Raw genomic sequence first — 24,418 nt, 5'->3', positions numbered from 1 at the left:
AGGGGATAAATTGGCACAGAGTGATCAGAAGGGGATAAATTGGCACAGGGTGATCAGAAGGGGATAAATTGGCACAGGGTGATCGGAAGGGGATAAATTGGCACAGGGTGATCAGAAGGGGAATTTAAAATTTGCACAGGGTGATCAGAAAGGGAATAATCTTTCAGAATCTTTTTTTTCTAGATTTTCCTCCTTTAAAATTGGGTGCGTCTTATATGCCGGAGCGTCTTATACGCCGAAAAATACGGTACTTTACTATCCATAATAATGATGTCTCGTACATTGGTGGTTGATGGAAAGAATGTTTCTTTGATTGGTGGTCATTGAGAAGAATGTTTCCTAAATTGGGGATCAATAGGAAGATTGTTTCACGTACAAATTGCTAAAATGATAGGGGTTAGTGGTTATTTAAAAGAGCAGAAATTGCACATTGCTGAATGAACCCCAATCGCCCTCTTGAGGAACTCTAAGATTTCATAGAACCTTGCATGACCATCTAAGGAGATTTATTGCACAAAACCTTCATCTAATTTCAAGTTTATTGCATGTTTTATTTAGTCAGTATAAAGTAATAGCAGTGGTAAAAAAAAACCAGTTGTGAGATAATGTTCTTGCATATGTCATGAACCTTCATGGTCCACATCACTGGGGTAATACCAGGGTCTACATATATACATAAGTCTACATATTTTATACTATTATGGATTCAAGAAAGACCAAAGTTGTCAAACAAATCTACTTGCTTTTCATGAGGAAGTAAGTAAACAGATAGGACAGTGGAATAGCAGTTGATATAGTGTACTTGGACTTTGCTAAAGTATTTGACACTGTACCCCACAGATGGGTAATATGTAGGTTAGGGTCAATAGATTTAGAAAAGTCTATTTGTAAATGGATAGAGAACTGGCCTAAAGACCACATCCAGAGAGTTGTAATTAATGATTCATACTCTGAATGGTCCAAGGTTATTAGTGGTGTACCCCGGGGTTCAGTGTTGGGACCTTTACTGTTTAACATCTTTATAAATGATATAGAGTATAGATGTAATGGAATTGGGTCCATACAGGATGTCTATAATCTACAGACCTGGATGTACTGTTTGATTGGGCAGCCAAGTGGCAAAATTGACAATTGGCAAATGACATTTAATATTGATAAATGTAAAGTTATGCACTTGGGGGCCAACAACGTCTATGCTACATACTGTCTAGGGGGAATACATTTTGGGGAGTCAGAAATGGAAAAGGATCTGGGGGTTCTGGTAGATCATAGACTTAATAACAGCATACAATGCCAAGCTGCAATATCTAAATCTAGTAAAGTACTTTCTTGTAATAAAAGAGGAATTGACTACAGAGATGAAGACATAATCCTGCCCCTGTACAAAGCATTGGTCAGACCACATCTGGAATATGCAGTCCAGTTTTAGGCACCAGTTCACAAAAAGGACATTGTGGAATTGGAGAGAGTGCAGAGAAAGGCAACTAAACTATTAAAAGGAATAGAGGAGCTCAGCTATGAGGAGAGAATAGCTGAACTGAATCTATTCTCCCCTGAATAGAGACATTTTACCCCCTGAGCGGTAACCCCGAGTGTGGCTCGGGGTAAAAAAAAACATGCTGAAAGCGGTAACCCCGAGCCATACTCAGGGTACCTAAAAAAATGTAAAAAAACACCTACCTGGTCCCATCGGCGTCCTCCGGTGTCCTGCCTGGACATTAAATGTTAATAGGCCCAAATAGTACCATGGGTAAGCTAAACAGACTGCACCAAGCAACAGCTTGCTTTGCAGCTCAATGTGTTTAATAGAATATAGTTTAGAATTCCCTAATAATACCATTATCTGTACTTCTCTGGTGAAGGATAAAGCCATGACCCGGACATTACCCAGAGTCACCATATACTTACGGGACGGAGATACTGGGTTAAATAAAACAATCACATGAATCCTAGTGCCTGTGCAAGCTTGGCTAAATTCGCAAATGTCTGACCCAAATCCATGAAATTTGAAACTGATGAAAACTATTCATACATTGAAAAAAATATTCTTTTTTGCTATTTTGGGGAACATACAAATCATAGGTTTAAATGTTTTAAAATTGTTACTTATTTTTACACTTTTTTAGCGAAAGTGAAAAGTGAAAATTTGTTAAACCTAGAAATTCAAACTGAGCCTGTGCAGTATCCTGGCTATCTTTTTTCTGAATAGAGTAATAGCAGAGCAATTTCTATACCTAGACTCTCATATCTGTGTTTTTGCAGTATGAAATCATCTAATGCACTGATGCCTCTGACTAGCGGTCTCATCATACAGTATGTGATGTGAGCTATGGAGATGTCATTATTGTTTTGTTCTCTGTGCTCTTTGCTAGAGAAAAGAGTTGTACCTTAAACTTACAGTGCATGCCTCTTTTTGCTTCCGGTCCAGTTATTTTGGGTAACTTCTTACACATCTATATCTTGATTATCAACCAAACATCAGGTCGGAGTCTCTGATATAAGGAAATAATGCCATGAAGTTCTACCAGGATGGCTGCCTCCATGCAGAAACACAGTGTGGAGCAAAATATGGACATAAATTAACCTACATGCAAATCTGGTGACAAATCTATTGTTCTATGTGTCGAGAGCTCACCTTTAGTTCAGGTCTTCTTTAACAGACCATAGCTTTCATTGATTAAAAAAGATTCTTAGAGAAACAAAGCACCTTCTTTCCAGGGCCCTGATTTAATAAAGTTCTCCAAGGCTGGAGAGAATACACTTTCATCAGTGAAGCTGGGTAAACCAGCAAACCTGTAATGGATTTCTTAAAGTCCAGCTATTTGTTAGCAAATGTTTTCAATCCCGGACCAGATCCATTCCAGGTTTGCTGTATCACCCAGCATCACTGATGAAAGTGTATTCTCTCCAGCCTTGGAGAACTTTAATAAATCAGGGCCTATGTCTCTTTGATGAAAGGTTTACTTCAAAGAGGTAAAAAAGAGCAGTGAATCCCAGCTTTATATGGCTTACAGTAAGCCAGTTATACTGAACACATGGTGTGAGCATGATTTGTGTAGCTTTTTATGCAGGAGACAATCTCTTATGTAATAAACAAGACCTGACAAGTAAAATACCCTTTCAACTGTAAAAATCAGGAATATATTTCATTAGATCTTAGCAGTGAAATTTTATTAGATGCAGATAACTTAAAAAGTATAAAGCAGCTAATACAGTTTAGCAACTGTTCCAACATATAGGGAACCAAGGATTCTCAACCCCTGTTACACTTTGGTCATCAACACCCAAAGCTGGACAGTCTCCATTTTAAACCCACCATAACCTGGATATCTAACTTGAAGAATTCCTTTAGACTTTCTTAATATGGAATAATACTACTGTGAGTCTCTATCCCTGAAGCTCCCCTGAAGAAGCCAAAAACAAGTGAAACATGTCGGGAGTCAAGACTGTTTATTGTTTGGACCAACGGACGCATTTCCTTTAGTCCATATGACGGAAAATATGGTGAATTTATTGTTACTTATGTCTAATTAATTAACAAGTTCTGTCACACTTGTCTCCCACAAAACCCCTCTTTTTCTGCCTACTCATCCATAGAACATGGATTAAGTTTCAAAAAGTGTCTAAAGGAAAAATATGTTTATTGGTCACCAAACAATTCTGTTTCATTACTCAAGAAAAATGCAGGATATCTGATATATTTAGTAGATGTAGCCTGAGGTCTAAGGGCATTTTACCTAAAGGGTACTTGCTTCAGGGCCATCCTACTTGCTTTCTTTTTCCAATTTCCTGCCTTTTATCAGTGCGTCAGTAAAAAAAAAAATTCTACTTTCTGCTTTAAAACCTGTTTAAAAAAATGTAGCTGATAGCCATGCAAAGCATTAGCATTCTAGTAATAGGATGTGTGTTGTTCACCATTCCAGGTCTCTAAATAATATGACAACTTTAGCAAATCAGAATGACTGTTGGACAGAATAGGCTAATATAATCCCGCATAATTTAACACACTGACTGGTTTACACTATATCTGGTGTGTTAACATAACACATAATGGACAGAAGGGGTTCATATTTAGACAATACAGGAGGAACTGGAGAAGTAAGACCCATGGCAAACAAGTAGATAAGTTTGCATTTATGTATATAGAATGTATGGTGCATATTATGGCATGTAATGCTAAATGTTATCACAGAATCTGACCTGGTTCTACTACTAAGAGATAAAAAGAGGGAGGTAGGAGTATAGGGAAGTAATTTTATTATTATTATTGTGTGAAATGTAGATATATCACTTTGGAAAAAAAAATGTGGTTGCAGAGGGAGACTTCAGATTGCATGGTATTTCCTATGCTTAATTTTAACGCAACACAGAAAAACAATATGGTCATGTTTAAATGGACAAAGATGGGATGTTATGATAAAAATAATTATTGATTGGTAGACAAAGATAGTTTTGTGAAAGTATATTTTAAATCAATAGTTACAGCATGACCAGCTGAATGGTGCAGACTGAGCTGATGGATGGGGTTTAGGCTGTAATAACTCAGGAGCCCATAGACACTAAAAAATCTATATCCATCCCTAGACAAGTATGACAAAGTTGCTAATCACCAGACTTGGCTCTGACAAAAGCTGCCTTGTTCTGACTTTTAGATGCAGGTTTGATTAAGTTTAAAGTTACATACCGGTAGCTACATGACAGGGGAAGTTATTTTTACAAACAAGTGACTGGTTTTGATGTGTATATATATATATATATATATATATATATATATTTTTTTTTTATATATATATACACACACACACACGATTAAAAAACTGCCAAAGTTATTTTTTTTTTATATATATATATATATATATATATATATATATATATATATATACTGTATATACACACACACACACACGATTAAAAAACTGCCAAAGTCACATCATTTATGGTAGGAAAAAGCAAAAAGTAAATGAAGAGTAAGCATGGATAAAAGTGAAGAAATAATGCCAGTATGAGAGAGGGTATGGGTGAAAGGGTAGGATAATAGAAAAATGAAAGTGAGAAAATTGTTGGAAGTAAAGGTGAATCATCATAACTAAAGAGAAAGTGGACACAGATGGAAGTGTGGGAAATGATCAAAGGTAAAAGAATAGGCCCAGCCAGCTCCTCTGTTTGCAGTATCCTGATCCTCTCTTTAGTTATTAGGACTCTTCCCATCTCTGCATACCAATCTAGTCCTGGGCTTGGGTTGCTGGATCCTCATGCTGCTCTTGATTCTGTTATTCTGGATTTTGACCTCGGCTTGACTTTAACCTCGACTTTGCCTGTGATTACCGCCTGCCCTGACCTCAGTCTGTTACACAACCTTGCCTTGATTGCCTCCTACCCTGACCTCAGTCTGCTCTAGCACTCTGCTTTGGCTCTCTGTGTTCCTGCCTGTTGCAATTCTTATACTGAGGCCATCTGATCCTTGTCACCCCTTGTAAGAAAAGACTGGAGGCTATAACCTGGCAACCTTCTTGCAGCAAAGTAGTCCGGTGACCCATCATTCCTTGTGGGGAGACCAGAAGACATTTTGTGCCTCAGGTGATCCGGTGATACCCATAACAACAGCCATGCAGAGGAATGAAGTGCTTGCTGCCTGGATATTTTTGGATTGGTATAATACTACACAATCTTTTAGACTTCCCTATAGTAGTGGTCAAAGAGAGATAGAAAAAGCCATAGTGAAATAGTGGGACAGTGCAGATGACATTGCACTGAATGCTGCACAGAGCATATCTGTGGATCAGAAAACATCTAAAATATGTATGTATTCAGAAATACTAAATACCCACAATTTTTAGAAAAAACACCTTTGGCTTCAATTACAGATGTGAGATTTTTAAACCTTTTTACAAAACTGGCTTTTATGATTTTACCCTTTCCACGATTACTTTTTTTTAATTCTTCTGTGCAGTCAGAATTTTGGTTTCCGGTTTTGGCATTGATTAGACAATTCCTTAACATGTGGCCTCATGTTTTTAAGCTGTACCTCTGTAAAATTTGCTGTGTTCCTTGCTGCGGTATTCCTTGCTACGTGTATTATCCCTTGCAGAGTGAGCAGCCTAAACTCGTTTAGTAAATCAACCCAGATGCCTTTTTGCACTTTGTAGTGAACTAAATCTGATGCCATGGGTGACTTTCCTTTTTGCAGACGCCTATCAGAAAGTAAGTATGAATATGGACAGAAATACTTACAATAGAGCAGGGGTCAGCAAACTTTCATGGCTAATAGGCCATTTCAGGGAGTAAGGGGTCAGCCCACCACCAGGGACCGCCCCCTGAAGTGAAATCTCTCTCCTCGGTATGCATTGCGGAGGAGAGGGATTTCCCTTCAAGGAGCTTTTCCTATTTACCGCAGCGGTGGAAGTATCAACGCCGGCCGCGGTAAATAGGGGAGCAACAGCAAGGAGGTGGCACCGTAGCTCCAGCAGCTCCTAACGCCCCCTGGCCAATCCGCCAGCTACTCGTGGCTCCGGAGCCGCGGGTTGCCGGCTGGCATTAGGCTGGATCGGCCAGGGGCCGTTAGGCCAGAACAAACCACCGTCTAGGCCATTCTTGGCCTAGAGGCCAGAGTATGCAGACCCCTGCAGTAGAGAAACATCTGCTTAAGTTACGTGTACACAGTAGAGGAATATTTGAAGGATACGTGAAAGCTTATTGGAATGAATTAATTAAAGCCTGGCCATCTGTAATTTCACACCGCATACTTTGTTACACAGTAAACACAGACAAAAACTTGTGTGTTTATGCAAAATATGATTATATTAGGTATAATATGTAAACATTTAAAGACACCCATGACAATCTCTATATGTCTCAATGTATTTTATTACTGGTAAATCAAGATTTAGCCTTGTAAAACACAACTTTCATATTTTAAACCTTTCCCCCTGATGTGGTCCGGTAATCTAGAACACTGTCTGCTCTTCCCTGATGTGTTGTCTGCAGTGCGTTTTGTGTGTTATATTAGGCCTATGAGGTAGAAGTCCTTGATCTCTCGGAATGAGAAATCAGGCTTCATTTGTCTTCATAGAAGGAGGTAATCCGCAGTTATAGTATCCAAGTGGTAGAGATGTTTCAGGTCTTGCATGGTATGGAAATTATCCCTGGTGATGTTTATGTTGCTGGTATTTACGATAGTGAGTCTGAATAGTTAGAGCCGCTCTTTCAGTGGCATCTTGTCCTGAGAAATCTCTGCATGGGTTGGCCCTTCTTACACCTGCAGAGAAGACAAGTACAACGCAGTTTTTACAACAGCCATATATATAGCTTCCTAATCATCTATAAATAGAAAGCACTTGTCCTTTGCTCATATGGAGGGATTAGCATGGATCTGGTTCAAATCCGATTAGAGAACGGACGTGAGGGACATTACTAGAGAGGACAGAAGATACAAATTTCTGAGTACAGACAAAATATTCCGACACAAAAAATGTATAAATATATAAAATGAATATATGTCAGCTGATAACTCCAGATTTTCAGAATGCAATTCCAAAATGTAATCAAAGATGAACAAACTCTAATATAACACCAGTGCACAATGTTAGCTCTTGTATGGAAAAGGCGTATTTAAGGACAAACTTTTGTCAGGATATAAATCTCCAGTAAACCTGTGTAATGTCAGCTTATGTGCACATTGCATTCCTCCTGATTGTCAGCTGCTTTCAGGCAATGTAACAAACCATTCATAGTAGCTGACAGCAAGTTTCTAATTAGCTTAAAAAATGTTGAGAAAAAAGGGAAAATACTGTTATATAAAATGCATTGTCTGTAAAGATGAGTTTGTGGTCCAGAAAAAATAAAAAACACAGACACTGGCAAATGTACATATTTATCATTAGCTTTTCTGCCATGTTTATGACTTCTCATAATAAGAATGACAGTTTATATACTTTCCTTATTATCAAATTATTATAACCTTAGCTGTTACTACTAATAATAATAATAACAATATTAATAATAATGGACTTGACAAGACCTCTGAAGGTGTCCTGTAGTGTTTGACACCAAGATGTCTCTTAAAAGTCGATCAATTTCTGGGTCAGAAATGACATCTGGTATATCCTCATAATAAAAGTCTGCATGTGGCATAATCTCACAGTAAAAGTCACACTGCCCTTGCCAGCCTTGCTCATCCTATAGTGAATCTCTTTCTCAGGAAAACAATGCAAACACACCTGTCCTTCCACATAAAAAGAAAATGCAATTCATCAGAACAGGCCATGTTTTTCCATTGCACCATAGTTCAGTTCAGATGCTCACTTGCCCATTTGTATCTGCTTTCAATGGTTTGCTTGGGTAAGCATGATCACTCCAGCAAGACTTGTTTGTGGATATGTATCTTCTCATTGAGCATTGTGTGTTCTGACACCTTTTATTAATGCCTTCAATGTATTCAAGTAATGCCAGTACTATGTCTTTCATTATTTAGTGCTACAGTAGTACTTTTGTGGTATCATACCATACAGACTAACCTCCCTTCTCTCATACACAACAATGAACCCTTGTTAGTCATTACTGTGGGGCCACTTCACTTGTTGTGCTCCATTGGACCACTATTGGTAGGTATTACCCATCCTCTACTAGAAACACCACACTGTAACTGGCATTTCCGAGATGTTGTGACACCAGTCATCCAACCATAATCATTTAGTTTTCAACAAAGTTCCTTAGATCCTTATGCTTGCAACTTTTTCATGCATTCAGTAACTTAATATAATAACTGTTCTCTTGCTGCCTAATATATCCTCTGCCTTGACAGATGTCATCGTAACAAGATAATTATTGTTGTTCGCTGTGCCTGTCAGTGGTTTTAAAAATGTTGCTAAAAATATTCTTAGACTGAAAAAAAAACTAATGTAGCCAGAACACTTAAGGACAGATAAGCTGCATTAAATTACATTTTTTTGTTTTTTTACATATTATACACAGTGAAATGCAGAATTTCATCCTATTTTTATATTAATTCTGAATTGTACCTCAGCGTGCTTCTTTGCTAAAAAATACTATATACACTTTTTTGGTTTGTTTTGGTGCATTGGCAAGTCTATTTCAATTAAATGGTTGCCTTGCCCAATGTACATTTACATATGTCCCAACACATTGTAATGCCTGGGGTCATCACATTGGAATCACACAAGAATACTGGAGAGAATTATGATGACAAAACTATGTAAGTGACACTCCATAGTAAGTGCAGAATTCAGCACCATCTACTGCCAAGGACAGAGCAAAAATGAAGGATACCTGGACGTTGCATTTCTGAAGCCATTTTATTTTAACATATGTATAATATGTATAAAGGGAGTTTTGCCATTGGCTAATTGTGGAAATGTGCTTCAAAACAACCATAACGGTAACTAATAGACGGGTGTACTGACACAAAACATTTATTATCATGCTCACCTCTCGCAGGGTAGCTGGTACAGCTGTACTGACAACTTCCTCTTCTCTAAAACAGAATTACATGTCAGAAAACAAAATAGGAGAAATGTCAGAAAATATATTTATAGCACAGATTTACGTTTTTTTATCAAGTCCATCAGAACAAATATGCCTATGAGTTGATATTCAAAGACTTTTTTTCTGTTTGCATGGCCTAATATGACATCTGAAAGTGTCATTTCATCTTTGAGCAAGGTTTCAGGTATAAATGCCACATTTTTAAAGATCATTTTCACTTTTTTTAATTTTGAAATGATTCTTATCTTTTATACCTTTGCCTTCACCCATTGACAAATTACTACTCTGCCCTTGTCTGTCTGCAAAGACTGCTTGATACTAAAGTGAATACTAGCAGAAAACATTTCAGATGAACTGCAGCTATGTCTAATGTCAAACTGGTATGCATTATAAACCAAAAACAGATTTCTCTTTAGATTTTATTCCCTCTTTAACTCCCACGCCCCTCCCTGGGCTATATCAATATATATTATTTGGACATATGTATACAGAAAACCTTTATCAAGCAGACAGGGCCAGTCAGTACTTTGTATCCCAATTAAGGTAAACATTTTTAAAATTAGGTTTAAGTCATCATTATCATTAAACTGTAAACTTTATATAGCGCCAACATTTTACACAGCGCTGTACATTAAAATAAGGGTTGCAAATGACAGACAGATATGAACAATGACACAAAAAGAGGAGATAATCCTATCCTGAAAGGTTTTACAATCTAAGTGATAATTTGTTCCTAATAAATTTCACTCTTTCTTACGCCAACATACTGTATCAGTGAGAGCAGATTTATAAAATCTACTGCATTCACATATGTTGTAAGTTACAGTCTTATTAGAATGTAAAGCTACAAACAATAAATCACTGTCACTGGAAACCGTCAGTAATGAGTGTTTCTAGTGACAATACAGATAGAGCTGTTCATTAAAAGCACAAGAGAGGGAAAGGTGAGCAAATAGAATCCTGATATATCCTCTTCCATAGGAAACAGTAGCGGTCAGTAGTTTTCAATCATTCTGGGATCTGGAAGTCAAGAGGCAGATGTACAGACACAAGATTCTCAACCAAGACTGTTGCAAAAGTTTATCTCAGATGATGCAAATTTGTCCCCTTTCATAACTGTGGTCAAATAACGCATGGTTAGCTGTTTCTGGGTCCAAAGCAAACTGCTGCTATGCCTCCAGGAGTGGCAAACTGCACCAGGGGTCAGCATGTATGCATGCACTGTCCATGAATTTGTGGTGGAATTGTGGTCCTTCCCCTAAAGGAAGAAAAAGCAACCACACAGCTAGAAGACACATTTTACTGTGCTGGAAATACAAAGCAAAACAAAAGCAACAATGCCCAAACTCTTGTACAAATTAGTAAATAGTAGTTAAATGGGAGAGGTTGGGAGTGCAGTTGAGCATGAGATACAACTCTGTACTTAACTGCAAGTCTGAAAGAGGCCTTAGGTTTTGTAAATACTTTTAAGCTTATTAGAGATTTTCTGGGAATATTAGTTCAGTTGCTACATTCCGCTTGGGCCTTTGTAATCTATTTTACCATGCATCTTTCCTTGTGAAAGCCATATGTCACAACAAATTCCATGATGTCTGAGCCATATAAAAGCCACTTGAATCAAACAAAAGCCTATTGACACAGCTCATGCAACTCTTACCTTACCTTTTGTAATGATACAATACAATACAATGAGTACAATACAATACAAAAATCTTACATCAATTGAAAAATTACCTTTAAGCCTTTATGTATATCTGGTATTTAAAAACTATATATTGTATATTTTTAACTGACCGATAAAGTTCCATAGGAAAATGATTAATCAGGTAATTTATAACTGAAGATATTAAGCATTGTTTGTGAACAATGATAATTATACTGTGGACAGTTTCAATTTCCAGTCGAAACATAAGCTTTTGTCTAGTAGTGAACATCATGGTCATCCTATGTTTATTTTATTATGCTTTGTAGTTGAACTTAATGGATTTATGTTTTTTTTTTTTTCTATGTAACTATGCTTAAGGTACCCATACAACACTAATTCCAATGGCTTCATAAAAGAGTTGGATACACTTTTGCTGGCCGGCAACCCATGGCTCCAGGGCCGCCGGTTGCAGGCAGATCGGCCACCTCTGGAACTACCAGAGCCGCTGGAGCTCCGGTGCCGCCCCCTTGCAGTTGCTCCCCTTTTTACAGCGGCAGGTGTTGATACTTCCGCCTGCGCAGTAAATAGGGAAAGCTCCCTGAAGGTAAATCCCTCTCCTCCGCAATGCATACGGAGGAGAGGTATTTCACTTCAGGGGGTATTCCCCGGTGGTGTGCGGAGCCATTAGGGTGGGTCCGGCCTAGTGTGCTGCCGCCCACCCCATAAATGACCTAGTAGCCATAAAACTTTGCCGACCCCTGAGTTACATAGTTGGTTAGGTTGAAAAAAGACCACCAATTTCAACCACTAGGGAAATAATGTGTGTATAATTATAGGAGTCACCTGACAGTTCTTAAACCTAATATTTTGACATCCCAATTGTCAGTAAATGCTAAGATCAATTAGTGTCTGTATATTGTCAGATTCTTGCATAGTTGTTTTTTAATGTTTACATTGAGGGTCATTTTGTAACTCTATGCACAATTATATTACAAATTATATTGCCTTAGAAAATGAAAGAAAATGTTTAATGAGTCCACATTAAGTCTCGTCATAAAATATTACAACTGTAGCTGTCTAACAAGGCTGTATACTCACTGTATATGAAGTAAGAGGTATGTGGGGTTTACAGTGTTTCACACTTTATTCCATAGTCTTGATAAACCTCTACTTAAGTGTGGGAGGGAAACAAAGTGTTACAGTTGTAAGATTTTGCATACCTATAAAATTTTGCAATAATGGTTTGAATTTTAAGAAAACTGTGTGCTGAAACACAATCCTTTCTTTTTATTGCATACTTACTATTGTCATAGCCTGACGTGACTCCTAAATGTAACCAGCAGTAGATGGTCTAACACCAAACTACAGAGCTTTCCATTTGTGACTGTGTCAGGTGCTTAACAACATCCAAATACACTACAGCCATGGCTACCTCATTGTCCAAGTCTTTGCTTATATCCTCAAAAAAATCCCCAATTGTTAGACAACATCTGTTTTTTTCATGAATTCATAGTGACTTTTATTCTCTTTATGTGTTATTGAATGTTTTCCTTTTGCATGTAATCCCATCCTAATCCTTTACATATCTTCTGTACAATGTAAGTTAAACTCTGTGGTTACTGGGTAAAGACCTTGATGTACTTTTCAATAAATCACATTTTACACCCATTTATAAGCATCATTAAGATATCCAGTGCCAGGACAAGGTAGTTTAGCACCCAAGGTCAAAGTGTGCACCTTCAGATACATAGGTTGCAGGTCCTGACCTTTTTGCACCCCCTTTCCGCTGAAGCTCCCAAGCTGGCTGTCTCCACTGCCTACCTTTTCATCCAGATATGATATCAATGATGCCAAAAAATAGTGAAAGATGACCGAAATCTTGTTGAAAGCTCTGCAATAAATTCCTTTATATTATGTAATCCAAACTTTATAAACCAGTATAGCATTAGGTAGTTCATGAGAGTTCCAACAAACCTTATAGGGAACACATATAAATTCAGAAAGGGTATACAGGTAGTCAGTGAATTAAGGACATCCGACATACGGACACCGCCTAGATAAAAACAGGGCTTCCCTGCTCGCTCGTGTGCAGGGCGGAGGCTTGATATGGGGGAGGGGGCCGTTTGCATGACTTGCATAAGAAATCTTTTGCTAAACACAGCTGATGTTGTGGGTGATCTTAAGAGTGGAGCTGATCTGTAACATCTTGTAACTCTTTAATGACCCAACTAACCCTGCAGATATTTCGTTTTGCATACTAAAGCACAGCTTGCTCCGGAAGTTAATGAAAGGCTAGGCTAAGTTTTAGTTTTTGCTTTGTTTGTGATTAGCTCACAGTGAGGATTTTATACAGTAACTGACAGCTCACTACCTAATAAGTTGAGACAAACATCTGTCCTAATTGCATTTATTAAAATAATGTACCTGTTCTGACTTACATACAAATTCAACTTAAGAACAAACCTACAGTCCCTATCTGTTATGTAACCCAGGCACTACCTGTAGATAAATATGTTCCAAACATACAGATTGCCATGACTAAATGGCCTTTTTTCGAAGCAGAACTGCAGTCTGACAATAAAGTAATAGATAAATTCCTATACTCTTTATATACACTCCTCTTTTTTCTTCTCATGCCTAAACTTACCTTCTAGGTTAGGCTGTCCTACATGCTGTTTATTATACTTCCCCCTAAAATGCTGCTGTCATTTTGTTTACCTTCTTCTTGGCAACAAGGACTTAATACCTGACCACATGTGACATAAGCAGACTTATCCCACACCTATACCAAAGTGCTGCTGCTTGATTTGTTCAGTGATGGGAGATCTGTGTTGATGTATGAATATAACATTTCCGTCTGCGGCTCAGCTTATCTGCTAAGTCTTTCAGCTTCAAAATCCTTTTCTTTGTGGTATGGGTAGGGGAATTTAAAGAAATATTGTTCATATGTAAAAAAAAAAAAACAAAAACCAAAAAAAAAAAAACTGGTAACAAAGGCAAAGCTCAATTTAAAGTGGAAACAAAAACAAAAAACTCACACTCCTTCCGCAAAGCCCCTGATTTTTCCAGCGCTGTTCTCGTTTGGGTCCCACGGGCGGCAGCATCTTCCGCTGTCTTCTTTCTTCTTCTGGCTACGTCATCTGATCTCGTACTGTGCAGGTGTGAGATCGAGTGGACTTAGCCTGCTGTAAATGGGGAAAAAGACTGCCAATCTCGTATGATTGCCTATGATTCCCATTACAGGGATAAAAAGCCAGAAGCCTCCTGTGATGGATGACGTTGGCTCTGTGCTCCCATTCTGTCTTTATTGGTGCAGTGATAAAGACCGAAGAGGAATGGCTTCACCCTTGTTGTTTAAAAAAATAAAGGTTAAAAATAATTAGAAAAAGAATAGATTAATTTTTACCTTACATAAAAGGGTTGTTCACCTTTTTATGCAAGGTAAAAATTATGTTGAAAGGACCAGTACAAAAAAGGAAAGAGTAGGTTTTCTTTTCAAGTAAAAAAATAATGCTTCGGATATGTTACACGGGTCAACATTAATCATATAAAACTTTTAATATGAACATGAACGCACTGTCAATTTGTGCTGTCCATTGTTGAATGTTGCAATGCATTTGCGTTATAACACATTTTGATGTTTAAAGATTTTAGAAAGAAACACATCACCCAAAAATGAAAAGATATGAATTTATCGGAAGAGTCCGTTCAGAACTTGGTGTCCTGGTGTGTTTAAGTTAATGGGTTAGCATTCACCAATATGTCCAAGAAAATGAACATGCACTATTCTTTGAATCAAAAAACAACATGAGTGTGGCTGTAAAAGAAGACAGTACAACACTATAACAGTGTGAGTGGGCCCTTAGTTGTAATGAATGTCACATGCTGTGGCATGTTGTAGTGCCATTATTAATATTATTTGTACCCCACTCCACTAAGGTTAATGCACAAATCATTGCAGCCCATTGCAATAAATGATAATCCATCACTATGCAATATTACACTGCGTTGCAAAGAAATAAAAGAGTGCATGCCTGATATTTTGGATGTTTATATGCATTAGCAAGTCCAAGCATTTTAATTTTCTGTCTAAGCAAAAATGTGCATTAATGCAACAAACCAGAATGCCAAGGTGTGGATTGGCCCCGAGTGTATGTAAAGCTAGTCTAAATTGTTCCCATGCCTTGCAAAATACATGCGGAACCCAGGCAACACTTGGTAAGGCAGATCAGTACTGATTCTCTAAGTTTTAGAGAACAATTAGAAATGCTAACAATTCCCCAAAAAATATATAATTATTCTGAAATTCCTCCAGAAAGACAGCACTGCACTTCCTAGTATGAGTGTGCCTTAGCGGTAAATATGGCCTCATAGCTGTATATGTGCAGCATGAGCTCTATGGGACTGCTTCATCCTGTTTTAGTTTTAGTAGGTTTGAAGTGAAATGTGATGATGGTATTTTTGTGCTTTCAGTTATCAGAATATATATATATATATATATATATAAAGAAATATGCTATATCATAAGGTCAGCTCAGATGTGAAGAATAGATGTGGAATTATGTACAGTGTATGAAATTATCCACCAAAACGACCTATATATACCTATATGATCTATACAGATATAGAAGAATAAACAAGGCATGATGGGTCAGTATTGGGGGAAAATAGCTGCAAAGAGATTATAGGCATTACAATTAATCAGTCCTTTGCCCTATGTCTGACTCTTTTTGGTACAACTTCCAGTTCAGAGTTCAGATTCCTATTCAACAAAGCACCCAATGAAATATTAAAGGTTAGGCTATTTGGATTCCCCCACAAATGACTCAAGTTAAATAATTATACTATATGACTATGACCGGATGATTTTGTAGAAGCACATAATTTAATTGGGTAATAAAGTTTTAAAGTATAGAGACCAGATCCAGGGAACATACAATTGCCTCACAGGTTCAGGAAGGAATTTTTTCCCCTATTGGAGCAAATTGTACTAGGGATTTTTTAGTATTCATCTGGATTAACTGTCCATAGTGTTTTATATATGGGATATTTTCATTTCCCTAGTGGTTGAACTTAATGGATTTATGTCTTTTTTCAACCTAATTGACTATAACTATATTTAACCCTTTGGGGGGACAGTTAGTTGCATGGTTTTGGACTTTGTACAAGATAATTTCATTTATTAATATTAACATCTTAAAGTAAAACAATAACTGCATTTCAAGGGAGTTTGTTAATCTGAGAGTCCTTACCTAATACTCAAATAAATTTAAAAAAATGGAAATAAAACATTTGGGTTGGGCTAAGGCTGCATACACACATGCAATTATAGTCGTTGGAAAAGATCTTTCACGACTTAGCACTGCACGATGCATGAACGAATGATGTACATACAGCACCGTTCTGCTCTATGCAGAGGGGAGGGGGAGAACAACAGAGTGGCACGTTGCTGCGCGCTCTACCCCTTCCCTTGCATTACGATCGTTCGTCGTCCATCGTTCGTTGTTCATCGTCCATGGATCTGCCAGGACGGTCGTTCAGATGATGGAGGGCGGGCGCTGTACACACGCCAGATTCTCGTACGATATCAACCTGGGATGATGATTAAGCGAGAGCCATTGGACGTGTGTACATAGCTTTACACTTTACCTTTTAAATGGGAGTTGGCATTGTTTGAAATGTTTACCTGATTAAAAGGCTGCATTATTTGTTTAAACAGGGAAGGCAAAAAATAAAATCAGTAGGGAGTAGTAGTAGTATTAAAAAGATTATGAAGTATGTGTTTCCTTTGAATGGAGATTCTAGTAATGGAGTCTCTGGCTTTTTCTCTTTAACCTAAAGAGTTTTGAGTTAGGCAAGGGAAAGATGTCTGGTTGCCACCTCTTTTATGTACTGCATACTGAATATAAGATGAAGAAAAATGAAAGGAAGTTAGTGAAGGAGTGTTTGCAGAATACCACTTGCAAGGCTATGAATCTGGAAAAAAAACTTTAAAAGTACAAAGTGCAGTGTTTTTTAAATGTGTTCAGACCACTATTTAGCTAAAGATGAGCTGTGTGCAGACATCATGCACAAATTTAATGAAACCCTAACAATAGACAAAGGTTGCAAGTCTGTAAGCAGAGGTAGGACACGTGCCATTATTACTTCTGATAAGTGTAAAGCTATGAATACAGAGAGCTGAAGGGAGGCTAAAGAAAGAAGCCATGTATCTGTGTTCCATAACCAAGAGATTCCACCTTGATGAGGACAGAAGATTGCATTAAGCTTTGGAACTGATTGGAGTTCCTGATTTAATGCAGAGTAACATTTAATTGTGTATATTGTTACCATATGCCTAAAGTAGAGTAATATAAAGTGACACTTTTCATATGTTCTTTTTGCCCTGTACAGTCTTACCTTGAAATATTATTTGGCCAAAGCATAATATTCCTATATGTGGCCCTGAATGGTGCTGGCCTGGGGATGGCTGATGTGGGGTTTTTAACCTATACTGTGCACTGGAGGACTGTAATAAAATCAAGTTGTGCCAGTGAAGGTATTCTTGTTGAGACTGTTCTGCCTCCTTCTCTCTTGCTTGTCACAAGCTTCCCAAATGGGTAGATCCACCTTAGGGCCCTGCCCTTAGCCTATGTGTCTACAGTGCTAATTTCTCTTGCCTAATAATGCTCCCTCCCCCATCCACCCTTTAACTATGTCTGATTGTCTGCAGACAGTAAATTGCACTTAGTAATTAGTTTTTTCTTTCAGGAATGCCTGGTGGTAATGAACTAATGAACTGTGCTGGCAGCATATACAATTTAAGTTAAAATGTGCAAACTGACAGTACCACTGAAATCATTATTTTCTGCAGAATCTTTATTTTTTTGGACTGATGTATTTCATTTGTTGATAGGTTTGTAAAACATAAAATCATTTAACAATTAATAAATTCATTGTATTTGATTTAGATATTTAGTTTTAAAGAGAATATAGTAACTGGTGCTGTATACATCCTAATGTCCTATCCTTGACCACTCACTTTTAATATTAATATACATCTTACAATCTTTAAACACTGATGGCAATCTGCTGGAATTTGAAGTCACTGATGCAACTACAATGAGTAGCTTATTCAAGATTTGCATTATTTCATTAGATTCATTCAACTATGTTTGTTGAAATTTGAAATGGAAAGCTAACCTTAACTGTTTAGGATTGAGGGAGAGATATAATGTGTCCAAGGTTTGCAATAATTGTCAGTTTTCCATTATTATGCATTCTCCAATGGGGACATAAACCTAATTAACGTTCTAAACGATTCTTAACCTAAAAAAAAATCTAACGTTTAGCTTTCCGTACATGTTGGTTTTCTATGGGTAAATGTTGACTTTTCCAAGGGACTGATGAAAAGTGCTTTCCCCCCTTTGCAAATTTTTATAGATTACTTTTTAAACAAACTAAGCCTTTAGAGACAGAGCTCGCCTCGAACGAGAATCTGACATGTGTAGAGAGGCCGTCCGACGGCGTTCATGGATCCGTCCTGACAGATTCATGAACGACAGAAGAAGAATGAACACAATGGAAGTGAAGGGAGGAGCAGCCCGGTTCCGCTCCCTCCGTCTCCCCCCTCCGCTCTCAATAGAACAAAACGGCATTGCATGTACAGCATTCGTTCATCCATCTTTCAGTCCTTGGAAAGAATCGTGGAAGATGATTTCCAATTATAAAAATCTAGCATGTGTACATAGCCTAAATCTATGGAAAATGAAAATAAACCAAGGGTCATGATGGCAGCTACCTTTGCCATTGAATAAGCTGGTGACAGCTGTTCAGAAGAGTCAGACAAAGAATGCTCTGAACCAGAAAATTCTACTTTCTAACAAATAAGGACTGAGGAATAGAGCAGGATTATTTGGAGGAACTAACAACAGTACGCAGATAACTCAAGTGCTGCCACCAAATTTATTAAAATTATTTCACACAGTTGCCTTTTACAAAGTTCTCACAACTTTTGTGCTGAATTTAAAATTTGTAACGGGATTTTGCAAGTGGAAGCCAGTTGTGGTCTGAAATATGTGGAACACATAAAAATGCAACAGAAGCATGGTAGAAGTATAAGTCAAAAAAAGAAAAAGGTGCATGGCTTAAAATGTGCAATATGGCAGATAAAGCACCTTCATATGGAGTGCACAAAAAAGGACTATATAAGAGTACTTGTGTAAAGCTAATGACACATTTGCTACAATGGACTTGCAGAGTGAGGTTAGTGGGAGAATGAAAACTTTAAAGAAAGCACCTTTGTTATGCTACACCTTATCATTGTGATGTTTGACTGTCACAGCATGACCTAAATATGAAATCTTGTGTGCCATATCGCATATGTTGAGGAGCCACATACGTGGGAGAGAAAACAAATGGGCACTTTGCAATTATGGTAGATGACAATGAAGGACATATAAAAGACAGACAATTTCTGTTTTCCATTTGCCATGCATTAGGAATATATATACAAAATCATATGTTGTTTTACATGAGTAATTTCTGCAAGGTGTATGACCAGTAAAATTATATTAGCAAGCTATGGCACATAATACTATATCGTGCTGTGAAAAATCACACTGTGATAACAAAACACATCAATAAGCAACAACAAATTATACTGTATCATGGCATTAAAACCATTGCAGGGTTATATCACACTGTGATAAACTACATCAACCAGGAACAACATATTATAACCCACCACAAAACTACATTGTGCCTCCCAGGAAGAACATATTAGAGTGCAATAGCACATTGTATCACACAACAAAATCATATTATCCAGCTAAAGCAGATTATATTAGGTACAACATTAAATTATGTTAAACTGCAACAGCACAATAGATAATACAGCAGTTTTTCTCCAGCCTTGGTATATATAACCCCTTTGATAATTTTTTACCAACAATCCTCTTTATGAACCTGCAAAATTAAGCTCTTCATACAGCCAATGAAGGCCCATGTAATTGGGGTAAAGTGAAATGTTCTGATCAGTGGTCGATGTAACAGAACCAATAGTAGCCTATGAAAATGCCTTAGTTATATTTGTGGCTGATGTGTAGATCCCCCTCCCAGCTTATGCAAGTAGTGAGTAATCGACCTCTAGATAGATAGTCAATAAACATGTTTCATTACCTCTTGATCTCTGCTTGCTCTTCTATTTTGTGTCACATACTGAACGTGCCATGGAAGGGGCTGATACATAAGATACGGGGCTTGTTCCTCCCGAAAGATTGCACTGCCTAACTGTAGAAAAAACAAAGCAATATTAGTTGTGCTGCCTATACTGAGAAATTGAGTTCTCCTTTTAATGCAGGTCAGGACAAAACAACATTGTCCTAAAGTACCCTGGTATTCCCTTTTTTGACAATTTTTGCATATGATTCATGCAAACCTAGTCTTTGTTGGCCATGTCATTTCTGTACATGACTGTTAAAAAGATTTGTGCACAAGGACAGGAAAAACATATACACTGTATACCATCAATAAATGTTTTACATACATAAATGACATACAAAGACCTCAAAAGGGTGTCATTTACCACACACTGGTTTACAATTACTTGCTACTTACTTCCCCTTATACTTTCATGAGAATTTAAATATTAATGGTATTTTATCACTGGTTGGATATGGGTAATAAATCATGTTTATGGCTGTTTGAGCTAGAAAACTTAATAATGACTTTCATTCACTCCACCAATAATTTCCATCATGTAAGAAAGTACATTGTGCATTATACTATGTCGTACAGTTGAGTTCAGAATAATAGCAGTGCCTTTAAAATAAAGTTAAAAATTCTAATAATAGTTTTCATTTATTGAGAATACTGCAATATATATTCCAAATCAAAATATGAAGGAAAATGTATTGCAAAATTGAAAAAAGGAATATAAGGCAGTTCAAAAATTGCAGTGTTACAAACTCAAAACATTCACTGTATAAACTGAAAAATCTTCTCAATGTTGCTTTACCTTGAATCACTGAAATAATATTTAGTTGTATACCCATTGTTTGTGAGATTTGCTGCACATCTGTGTGGACCAACTTCTGGCACCACTGAACAGGTATTCCAGGCCAGGATAATTGGATTACATTCTACAATTATTCTGCATTTCTTGGTTTTGCTTCAGAAACAGAATTTTTGATGTCACCCCACAAGTTTTCTAAGGTTTTAGGATTAAGGTCCAGGGATTGGGCTGGCTACTCCATAACATCAATCTTGTTGGTCTGGAACCAAGAATTTGCTTGTTTACTGGTGTGTTTGGGGTTGTTGTCTTGTTGAAACACCAATTTCAAGGACATTTCCTCTTTGGTATAAGGCAACCTGATTTCTTTAAGTATTATGATGTATTCAAACTGATCCTTGATTCCTGGTATGTGATAAGTAGGCCATACACCATAGGATGAGAACCATACCCATATCATGACGCTTGCACTATTGTGCTTCACAGTGTACTCCGGCTTGAATTTAGTTTTTGGCAAACTGTCTATGGCCCCTACACCCAAAAAGAAGAATCTTGCTTCATGTCTTGCACAGGTCCTTTTTTCAATATTGTCAGTTTTCTGGGACTTCTTGCCAATAGTTTGGCTTCACATAGGCTAATTATAACAGTACTCACAAGTAACTTTAGGCCTTCTTTGATCTTCCTGGAGCTGATTATTGGCTGAGTCTTTGCTTATTTGTATTATTTGTATTGTATTGCATTTAATCCATTTTAATGGTAGTTTTCCATTTTCTTCCACACTTTTCAGGATTTGGTTGCCATTTGGGATCATTTGAGCTAAGCAGCCTATCATTTTCTGCATTTCTAATGTTTCCCCTCTCCAATTAACTTTTTATAAAATTACCCTGTTCTTCTGAACAATGTCTGGAACAACCAATTTTCCTGAGATTTTCAGAGAGAAATGCACTATAACTAGAATGTAAAACATTTGCTGCCTTCCTTCCTTAAATAAGGCCATAACTGACACTGTTTTTTCACAGAATTTAATACCTCACTAACTGAACTCCATTCTGTCATTCCTTTCAACAGTCTAATATTCAATTTTCTTCAATTTTTGTAAAGGAATAACACAAATTTGATACATTTTTTTCATGTCCGCTCTGATGTACACCCTATTCGTTACACTGAATGGAGCAGAACATAAAAAGGGGAAAAAAAGTGTGCAGATGTGCAATAACAGAATGCATTGCAGAAAAATGCAGCTCTCGATGCAATGGCTGATGTCCTTTCCTACTGCACACTACATGACAGCACTGTACCACACATAATAGGAATGAGGCCTAAGATTCCAGCTTCCTTTCCTCCCCCCATCAACTCTTATTCTTCTTTCCCCCTCCACCATCAGAACAAATTTCTCTCCACCACCAGCTCTTGCTTTCTTTCCCTGGGGGGGTTGCACATGCCATATTCTTTATAAATATAACACCTTTTGTGTTTAACTGTCATCATTCTGAAATTCAGAAACGTGCTGTAATTTTTTAGACGGTTTTCATTAACACATCATAACACATTAAAATATTTTGCACTTTATTGACTGATGGTGCCTGCAATTCAGACATCAGCCATTTTGCTATTTGAAATTCTAATTTACAAAATGCTAATTGACAAAATGTTTGCAATTGAAAGGTTTCTTTTGAACTCCCTTTTCATGTGATATTCACATTATTTTATTTTATACACATCATTCTACCATTTTTATACACGGTGCAAAATATTAGAAAGCTATTATTAGGTAATTACATACTCTAGCTGGTGGAATACAATAGAATAAACATTCACTCACCCTTCCAAACACACGCACCACAAAGAACAGAGCCGTCATAAGGGACGCCAACATGATGACAAATAAACACGATAAATAAAATGCCAACTGCAGCCTCTGTCAGCAGCTCAACTCTACTAATAGGATTATCAGACTAGATTCCTACCTGCTGTCCTAGGGACCAAATCCTTCTGACGAGAAACAAAACGTCACTAGGAACTGCATCACATAACCTGTAGGAAATAAGAAAAAGCAATGGTTACTGAAACTGAAGAGCAATTCCCAGTAGATCATACACTTGTTTCAATATTCAATAGAAATATACTGACTACCACAGGAAATAAGGATCTAGACTCAAAGATTTTATCAAATGTCACATTAGTGCTTCTAATTATCCTGGAAAAATGTGAATCACTGGAATATAGGAGGTCACTCTGTCAATACAACTGTATTATTTTTGATACAGATTGATTACAACTCTAACAAATCTAATGACATTTAGTTTTCTAAACCACTAGGCTTTAAACATTCACCTTTTCTTTATTCTCTTTTTTCTATTTCCCATATCGTTGTCAATCTTCTGCAGCCTCTAATAGTCGTTTTATGTATGTGCATGTACTCCAGCTATGGCCGCATGGTATTTGTTAGGGCAAGTCAGTGTAATGTGCATCTGCACTGCTGCTTGCAAACTAAATTGGTAGATTATGTGATAAGGTGACAATGTAGCAGGAAATAGGTGAAATGTTGTTGTTAGAAGAAATAACCTGAATAAGGGAAACGCAGGACTTATTTTAATAAAAACTGCAGATCTTTTATGGCTATACAGAAGTACAGACATTACAAAACTTGCTGAACAGATTTACAAAATCAGTTTACATATATGTATTGTATTTACAGATCCATAAATATTTGGTCCATAAAGATTTAGACAGAGACAACTTTTCAAACTTTAGTTCAGTACATCACCACAATAATTTTAAATGAAACAACTCAGATGCAGTTGAACTGCAGACTTTCAGCTTTAATTCAGTGGGTTGAACAAAAAGATTGCATAAAAATGTGAGGAACTAAAGCCTTTTTTACACAATCACTTCATTTCAGGGGCTCAAAAGTAATTGGACAAATTAAAAAGCTGAAAATAAAATGTTCATTTTTTATACTTGGCTAAAAACCCTTTGCTGCCAATGACAGCCTGTAGTCTTGAACTCATGGACATTACCAGATGCAGGGTTTCCTCCTTTTAATGCTCTGCCAGGCCTTTACTGCAGCGGCTTTCAGTTGCGGTTTGTTTCTGTGCCTTTCTGTGCGAAGTTTAGTCTTCAACAAGTGAAATGCATGCTCAATTGGGTTCAGATCAGGTGACTGACTTGGCCATTCAACAATATTCCACCACTTTGCTTTAATGAACTCCTGGGTTGCTTTGGCTGTATGTTTTGGGTCATTGTCCATCTGTATTATGAAACGCCTCCCAATGTGACTG

This window comes from Pyxicephalus adspersus, chromosome 11 (genome assembly GCF_032062135.1).
Source record: "Pyxicephalus adspersus chromosome 11, UCB_Pads_2.0, whole genome shotgun sequence".
In the NCBI taxonomy this organism is placed as follows: Eukaryota; Metazoa; Chordata; class Amphibia; order Anura; family Pyxicephalidae; genus Pyxicephalus; species Pyxicephalus adspersus.
This window is presented reverse-complemented; position numbering follows the sequence as displayed.